This window comes from Schistocerca cancellata, chromosome 5 (genome assembly GCF_023864275.1).
Source record: "Schistocerca cancellata isolate TAMUIC-IGC-003103 chromosome 5, iqSchCanc2.1, whole genome shotgun sequence".
NCBI lineage: Eukaryota > Metazoa > Arthropoda > Insecta > Orthoptera > Acrididae > Schistocerca > Schistocerca cancellata.
The window spans coordinates 158,444,352-158,452,402 of NC_064630.1; the positions used below are offsets into that span (position 1 = coordinate 158,444,352).

Genomic DNA, 8,051 nt, shown 5'->3' on the forward strand with positions numbered 1-8,051 from the left:
GAAACGAGAAGAAATATGAAAGACTTAAAATCACGCAATAAGAAAACGAGTGATGGATTGATAAACTTGCATTACTCCATTTGGCCTGGCCCGGTAGCACAAGTCCCTATATGAGTTTCACCACCTTTATCAAAGTCGGTAACGTGATGGTACGCATTTCTCCTCCTTACACGAGGCATCACAACAGCTTTTCACCAGGCAAATCGGTTGGAAACTATCCTCATGTCAGCGCGTTGTAGGTGTCGCTACCGGCGCCAACCTTGTGTGAATGCTCTGAAGAGCTAATCATTTGCATATCACAGCATCTTTTTCCTGTCGGTTAAATTTCGCGTCTGTAGCACGTCATCTTCATGGTGTAGCAATTTTAATGGACAGTAGTGTATATTCTAGTCGAAGTATACATGATTTTATTTTTGTTTTAATGAAGCACAGATGAATACGTGACTATTTCGACGAAGCTAAGAGACTGATTTTCATTGTCTTCTGAAATTTACCACCAGTGCATGTCATCTGTTCGAATAAAGCGAGAAAACTTATTCCGGCACATTCATCAAAGAATCTTCTCGTTTCGAAAGTGAGTACGCTGCTCTGTTAAGGAACTTCTTCTCAAAATGGAGATACTCTTTATATTATGTCTCGTTGTGGTTTGTCACTTGTTACACTGCTACGGTAACTTCCAAACTGTATCTCTTAGTACTTTGTATGACAACACAAAATGAGGCGTGCAGTGCTTTACGAGCGGTTCTCGCGTTAGCCCCCATAAAACTGTCATCCGAAGTAAATACAGCCCAATAATGCGCGCCTTATCTCTGGCTGGTTATCAGAGTATTGCTGCAGCAGAGGTTAATAAAGTAATTTGGAATCGTTACTGGCGCTTCCACCAGTTTTATCAAAACTTGGTTGATAAAAAGGGCGTACGCACCAGCAGATACGGGGACCACCGTGGAGTCGGTACAAAAACGCCTGTCACATGGCTGCATTCCATGTTAACTGAGTTGATGTATGAGTTTTCAGAGTTCTTTAGTCTGCCGTGGTTTAGTTAATGTGGAGAAAGATGAAATAACGGGAGTCCCGGCGTTTCCGAAACCCTTAGAGACAAAGTTATACAGTCAACTGAACGTTTCGATATGGAGAAACAGCGGTCACTAATGAATATTTCATTCCGTACCAGGTCTTGAATCAGTTGTGTGTGTACGTGTGTGTGTGTGTGTGTGTGTGTGTGTGTGTGTGTGTGTGTACCACGTGCCTGTAAACTATCTTTCGTAACAGTCCACTGCCTGCCACATCGACTTTGGTGGCGCTACCTCGGCGGGCAACACACAGTCGCCTGTGATTTGTCTGTTCATCAGAGGTGGCCGCGGCTGGATCATTACTCGTTACAAGAACTAGAAGACGTGCGCTAAATACATATTGTTGCGGAATATAGTGTGCGGAAATCCACTGAGAATTTCTGAAATACACTGACACTTAATTTTAATCCAGCTGCTGAAACTTTCTATTATTTCCAACACGGTTTCTTCGATTTACAGTGAACAGTAAGGGGAAGAAGACAGTATCCCCGCCTTACATCTTTTTAAACCGAACCCCTCTCTGTTGGTCTTCCACTGTTATTGTACCCTCTTGGTCCCTGTATATGTTGTGTATAATGCCTTTCCTTTCGACTAATACATATTTTTCTGAGAATTTCAAATAATTTGCCTCGTTTTACTTCACCGAACGCTTTTTATAGGTCGTAAAATCACACATTGTCCTGATTTTTAGAAAGTCTTGCCTCTATTATCAAGCACAATGTTAGAATTAGGTCTGTAGTGTCTTTAACTTCCCTAAAGCCACACTGATCGCCGTCTAACATACCTGAAATTTTCTCTGTGATTCTTCTTAACAACTTGTCAGCAACTTGCACACAATCACAACTTACTGGGTAATACTTCTAGCTTTTATCTGCCTTTCCTATCTACGGGATTGTGTGATGATATTCTCGCCAAAGTCCGATGGTATGTATTCAGTCTCATAGTTTCTAAACAATAAAATAATCGTTTGGTTCATTCCCGAAGGATTTTAGGAAGTCCAAAGGAATGTTATCTATGCGTACTGTCTCGCTTGGTGGCAAGTGTTTCAAAGCTGTATCGAACTCTGGCTAATACTGGATCCCTTTCGTCTTTTAAATTGTCACCAATTTCTCATTCAGTCGCATCATCTGACATGTTTGTAATAGTGTTCATTTTCTTTGGTTGTAGTTAGTAGTATCGCAGCACAGCACTCAGTCTTCAGGCCACCAGTGGCCCTTCGGGACCACCCGACCGCCGTATCATCCTAAGATGAGGATGCGGATAGGAGGGGCGTGTGGTCAGCACACCGCTCTCACGGTCGTTATGATGGTTTTCTTTGACCGGAGCCACTAATATTCGGTCGAGTAGCTCCTCAGTTGGCATCACAGGGCTGAGTGCACCCCGAAAAATGGCAACAGCTCATGGCGGCCCGGATGGTCACCCATCCAAGTGCCGATCACGCCCGACAGCGCTTAACTTCGGTGATCTGACGGTAACCGGTGTACCCACTGCGGCAAGGCCGTTGACACATCGCAGCACAGGCTCATAATAAATTTAAGGGAAAGTTCTGAACCGAATATACCTAATAGAGATTTTTTTTGGGGGTGGGGGGTGGTGGAGGGGACCAAACTGTTGAGGTTCTCTCTTCCAAAGAAAAGGCTTGCACACTACTTAATCTAACTTAAACTAACTTACGTCAAGGACAACACGTACACCCATGCCCGAGGGAGAACTCGAACCTCCGACATGGGGAGACGCATGAACAGTGGCAAGGCACCTGAGACCGCATGGCTATCCCGCTCGGCCTTGATACTTTCCAGTGAAGCCACTGTGTGATATCCAACTACTGCAGACTCCACCATCGGCGCACGGTGAATTCACAGCTAAATGCCACCCTGCACGGGTTCCTGTTAGGTGAGATGTGCCACATAGAAGAGCAAAGATTAGCGTCTGACGTTCCCACCATTAGACATGCACCGCGATCTCAAATAGGATAACGATGGGAGATGAAATCGGCTGTGTTCTATTCAAAGGAATCGTCCCAGAATCCTCTGCCCTAAATCCGAATACGCGAAAGGAGATTTGAACCCCGTTCTTCTCAACTGCGAGTCCAATGCTACGGCCTCCGTGCCACCTCGTTCGACGCTCACAGTTCAGGTACCGCTCACATCTACAATCTTCTTCTTCTTCTTCTTCTTCTTCATCTCTTCATTACCTCTTCCGTCTTCACACTGTCTCCGACCATCTACGCCACGGTCTTACTGCATCTCTTTCTTCTCTAGTCTTATATTTTCATAGCTGGCTTTGGAAGAGAGACATCCTCCATTCTCTCGATATGCTGCGTCCATCTGCGTCTGTTTCTAAAGGAAAAAAAGAAACATTTGTAAGTCTGGACAGTTTTGTCGCAACTAAATCCTAATTATCACTGGTTTGCACAAATTGTGCAAGGGTACTAAAAACAGAAACAATTCGCGAATAGCTAACGCACACGGAACAAAAATGTTCAACATAGCTTTAGTTAGGAAAAGGAACATTCCAAAAGATAGGCTCAGTAGTGAAGAAAAGATGTATGAAGCTAGAGCAAATACAAACCTCAATGGTGCCTGAACGCAGGAGAACCAGTAGAAAGATACCCAAAAAAGGCACAACACAACCGAAAAAATATGTCCTAGTGCTATACGAATGTTTAGACAGAGATGGTTTGGAGACCAGAAAATTGTGGCTTGGAGGATAGAAACTAGGGACAGGTTGTGAGTCGTGCCTGAACAGTTCATTCGGTAAGAGCAATGTCTGCGAAACGCATTGTTTTGCACTCGAATCACAATTCGGCAATAAGTTTCAATTTGACAAGTTGTATCAGAGAAGTCTGTATTAACTGACTAGAATACAGGATCTGTCCCATACAGTAAAAAGCAACGTACTCTATCCTAAATGGAATATTTGTTCTTTTACCATCAACCTATCAAGATTCTACGGCTACAAACAGGAAATCTGCACACAATCCCGAAGTAGCTACTGTAGCGTCATGCCGTGAATGCCGTCAATATAGCGTCGAGAGTCCTTGTGCAGTTAATTTCACATCCGAACGCAGTCATCACATCGGTACATTAGCGGTAGGTATGTTATCCAGTGTGCTCTCTACGGCGCCATGACGTCGTCAGACGTTAAGCTCATAGCAACATTTCAGCTGAGGCCTGCTGACACTATCACCTATTTTCTACGTTCTAAGCACAGCGATGTAGGCTTTGTTTCGTCGTAAAACCTATATATATGAATACTTTATTGTCACGGTCACTAACACTATCTATAAGCCTGATAATGTAACACAATTTACACCTTTATGGAACACAAGGGCTATTTTCATACCAGTTTTCCGCTCAGGTGTGTTTGCCATTTTCTTTACTGGCAGTTGGCTTTGAAGCCGTCAACGGTCATGCCGAGATGGTTACACCGGTTCCCGTCAGATCACCGAAGTTAAGCACCGTCGGGCCTGCTCAGCACTTGTATGGGTGACCGTCCAGGTACGTCGCGCGCTGTTGACATTTCACACTTTGCTTCTGCGGTGGAGGAGACAGGAGGGGGCGGAGGCGTGAAGACACTGATCACCAGTCTTTGTGTCAAATGTTCACTAGTCTTTGTGCCAAGTGGCCTGGATTCATTCCCAAACCTCTCTGCAGTGCCTCATGAAGTGAGGGTGCAGTAAGGCTCGGAATTCACCTTGGTGCTCTTCGAGAGGTGACACTACAGGCACCCTCATCACAGTCACCTACACTTAACAAATATGCTTACATACACAATCTCATACTTCGCTAAGGACAGGGGCCTATGGGCGCGAAGGATAGAGAATACCTTACCAATTAGGTGGCTGAATCTGCCCTCCCATCCATTCCTGCCATACGACCTTACTTTACTTGGAAGCCTTTTACACCTTCATCTAAAGGCACTTTGTAACTGTTATCGAAAAGGATAAACCCTTAAGTACAGGGTGTCCAGAAAAGGACTCCCTGATTTCAAAATTAAATATCTCGAAAACAAAGATCGATAGAGGAACGCAGTAAACGGTATGTTTATTGTGAAAGCTGTAAGAAGTTTATACAGCATTTTGAAATAATAGTTACAAAAGCTGCTAACAGATGGCGCTTTAATCGCCATATGTAATGCCTAGTATAAATAGTGATCCGAAGCCCAGAGCGATCAGTTCCACTATTGAAACGTGAAAGGAGGTTAGCGTATCGAAGGAAGAGATTAAAACCATGTACTCCATTGAACAACGCGTTTTTCTGGTGCTAGAGTACCACAGGTTAGAAGAGACTCCTACGGCAACAAGGCGAAGTTTTCAAGAACGATTTAATGTTCCAAAAGGACCCGATGCGAAAACCATTCGTACGCTCTAAATTTCAACGAACAGGCAGCGTAACTGATGATCTAGTGGGGCATGTTGGCCGCAAGCAAACCACACAACGCCTGAAAATATCGCCACAGTTTCTGGAATTATTCAGCGAAATCAAATGTCATCCGTCCGTAGAATTGCATCTGAGACTGGTTTGAAGCGTTCCAACACGCAGAAAATACTGAGAAAGAGCCTACACATGTTTCCAAAAATGGTTCAAATGGCTCTGAGCACTATGGGACTTAACATCTGTGGTCATCAGCCCCCTATAACGTAGAACTACTTAAACCTAACTAACCTAAGGACATCACACACATCCATGCCCGAGGCAGGATTCGAACCTGCGACCGTAGCAGTCGCGCGGTTCCGGACTGAACACCTAGAACCGCGAGACCACCGCGGCCGGCTGCATGTTTCCATTCAAAATTCAAACTCACCAGGCCATACCCGTACGAGCTGTGCAACAATGGGCTGCCTTTGCTAATCAGATGCTCACAATGATTGATAGGGAAGGATTTGATGTTGGCTGCATCTGGTTTACAGATGAAGCACACTTCCACCTGAATGGATACGTGAATAAGCAGAACTAGCGATTTTGGGGTTCCGAAAAGCCATATTGGTGTGAAGCAAAACCCCTGTATTTTCCTAAAGTTACTGTGTGGGCTGCAGTACGCAGCAGAGGCATTATTGGCCCTTTTTTCATTCGAGAAACGGTCACTGGTGCACGTTACGTTGTAATTTTGGAACAATTTGTCGCCACACAGCAAGCGTTAGAGGATCGACGAGGTACTGAATGGTTTATGCAAGATGGAGCCCGACCACATCGGACCGAACGAGTGTTTCGCTTTCTTGAGGAATACTTCGGGAATCGAGTCATTGCTTTGGAATATCCCAAATTTACTGGTGCAGGCATGGACTGCCCTCCATATTCGCCGGATTTGACTCCCTGTGACTTTTTTTGTGAGGCACAGTGAAAGACAGGGTCTACCCGAAGCATCCCGCCACGCTGGACGAGCTTGAATCGGCGATCTCTGTGGCATGTGAATCCATTTCGGTTGAGACACTACGAAATGTGATGGCGAATTTCATTCATCGTTTGCGCCACCTCTGTAGTGCCAATGGTGAACATTTTGAAAACATTGTGATGTGATTGTTTGCAAAGATTGTTTTCATACGATTATTTCACTTATGTATGCTGATATGAGCTGTACAGCGTACAGCGCCATCTGTTAGCAGCTTCTGTAACTATTATTTCAAACTGCTGTATAAACTTCTTACAGCTTTCACAACAAACGTACCGTTTACTGCATTCCTCTATCGATCTTTGTTTTCGAGATATTTAATTTTGAAATCAGGGAGTTCTTTTCTGGACACCCTGTATATTCTCTTGCTATACCACAACATCTTCTGTGGTAAACATACGATTTTAGGTCTTTGTGGTATCAGGTCTACCATCCGCCATACGCAATGAAGGCGGCCTTCGAAGTATTGATGTAAATATAGAACTTGGGCTCCAGCAATGGAATTAGTTTATCAAGTTCATATCACTTTTAACTTTGCAACAACAAGTTATACCATTTAGTGATTTTATGTAGTTGCTTCCATACCACATCTTTGACGCACCACAAAACCCACTACGTATCTCCTAACTTGTCACAAGCACATGCTAAAAGGAGGAGCCATTTACATCCAATGTTTTCGTAACTGCTAACAATTTATAAGTGAGGTCTGCTCTGCTGATTACAATGGTGATGTTTACCCAGTATGATTATATTCTACTCCAAAATATATCTCAATATAACAAAATACTTAGAGAGTTCATATCTTTATAAATCCTATTTTATTTTCTGATACAGAGTGTCCCAAAATTCGTAATTACAAGCTTCTTTGGACTGTTCAGGAGACCTACCAGATAAAGACTTTTAAGGAACCCAGGTCCGTAAATGTACCGTTAGGGTGTAAAATAAGATTGCTCATCGGATCACGTAGAAGTCTTCCGCTTCACGATACACACACAGCGGAAATAATGATAACTGTGAGTTCCACAGGAAATGGCGCAAGGGGTGCTCCTGCTATCCGTTGTACAAGGTTCATCTGCGACGCAAACACTGATGCTCGTCCGTGGAGAATCACAGTCAACCCTTCTAATTGCGAGCGTACCAGTTTCCAGCAGCCGGGCGAAAATATCATATTATGTACTGCGGTGATCTGGGAAACGTTATCGGTACATACGTTGTGCAATTGTATCAGTGAAGTGATTTGATCTTCAATTTATTTTGTATCCAAACGGTGTATGTCCGGACACGGATTCCTTACTAAAGTTTGATCCAGTAGGTCCTCTCTATAATCCCTATAAGCCTGCAATATTCACCACAATTTATGCAGATAAAATTACAAGTCTGTTGCATTAAGAATAAAATAAGCACGTCGAAATGAATAAATAGGTTTTTATTGACGTGAACATCTCACATTTTATGGCAACAACGTTAATCTTATAGCTACTGTTCAGATCAATGACCGAAAGTGTCAAAGCATCCATTACAACTAATCCATTGACAGAATTGACTTACATATGAAAAATCATTTGGCCTCACTGCTTGCGTGTTTCCTTG

At 43.5% G+C, this 8,051-nt stretch overlaps 1 pseudogene; it reads right to left on the reverse strand.

Annotated features, from left to right (window-relative positions):
* Nucleotides 1-2,458: 2,458 nt before the first annotated feature.
* On the reverse strand, nucleotides 2,459-2,576 carry LOC126189407 (5S ribosomal RNA; annotated as a pseudogene).
* Nucleotides 2,577-8,051: the final 5,475 nt, after the last annotated feature.